The following is a 1,349-nucleotide window of genomic DNA, read 5'->3' as shown; positions in this document are numbered from 1 at the left end:
AGAATGAGGACAGGCAAAAGTTTGTAGAGATTCGTGCTGCTGTAAAAAGACCGATGCGCGAAGCATACAACCACTACCACCGTCATACCTTAGCAAAAGATCTTGCTGAAAACCCAAGGAAATTCTGGTCTTACGTAAAATCGGTAAGCGGGTCGAAGGCTTCCATCCAGTCACTCACTGATCAGCCTCGCCTGGCAACAGAAGACAGCAAAACGAAAGCTGAAATTTTAAATTTAGCATTTGAGAAATCTTTCACGCAGGAGGATAGTACAAACATATCGCCGTTTGAGGACATAGTGATAGACATCCCTGGGGTTGTGAAGCAGCTGAATGGGTTGAAAATAAATAAATCGCCAGGTCCCGATGGGATTCCAATTCCGTTTTGCAGAGAGTACTCTACTGCAATGGCTCCTTACTTAGCTTGCATTTATCGCGAATATCTTGCCCAAAGTAAAGTCCCGAGCGATTGGAAAAAAGCGCAGGTGACGCCTGTAAATAAGAAGGGCAGAAGGACGGATCCTCAAAATTACAGACCAATATCCTTAACATCGGTTTGTTGCAGGATTCTCGAACATATTCTCAGTTCGAATATAATGAATTTCCTTGAGACAGAGAAGTTGCTGTCCATGCATCAGCACGGCTTTAGAAAGCTTCGCTCCTGTGAAACGCAACTCGCCCTTTTTTCACATGATATCTTGCAAACCATGGATTAAGGGTATCAGAGGGATGCCATATTCCTTGACTTCCGAAAGCGTTTGACTCGGTGCCCCACTGCAGACTCCTAACTAAGGTACGAGCATATGGGATTGGTTCCCAAATATGTGGGTGGCTCGAAGACTTCTTAAGTAATAGTACCCAGTACGTTGTCTTCGATTGTGAGGTTTCATCGGGGGTGATGGTATCATCTGGAGTGCCTCAGGGAAGTGTGGTAAGTCCGCTGTTGTTTTCTATCTACATAAATGATCTTTTAGATTGGGTGGATAGCAATGTGCGGCTGTTTGCTGATGATGCTGTGGTGTACGGGAAGTTATAGTCGTTGAGTGACTGTAGGAGGATACAAGATGACTTGGACAGGATTTGTGATTGGTGTAAAGAATGGCAGCTAACTCTAGATATAGATAAATGTAAATTAATGCAGATGAATAGGAAAAAGAATCCCGTAATGTTTGAATACTCCTTTAGTAGTGTAGCGCCGGCCGGAGTGCCCGAGCGGTTAAAGGCGCTACAGTCCGGAACCGCACGACCCCTGCGGTCGCAGGTTCGAATCCTGCCTCGGGCATGGATGTGTGTGATGTCCTTAGGTTAGTTAGGTTTAAGTAGTTCTAAGTTCTAGGGGACTGATGACCTCA

Source organism: Schistocerca americana, chromosome 2 (genome assembly GCF_021461395.2).
Source record: "Schistocerca americana isolate TAMUIC-IGC-003095 chromosome 2, iqSchAmer2.1, whole genome shotgun sequence".
Lineage (NCBI taxonomy): Eukaryota > Metazoa > Arthropoda > Insecta > Orthoptera > Acrididae > Schistocerca > Schistocerca americana.
The sequence above is the reverse complement of the archived record's forward strand: the minus strand, read 5'-3'. Positions refer to the sequence as shown.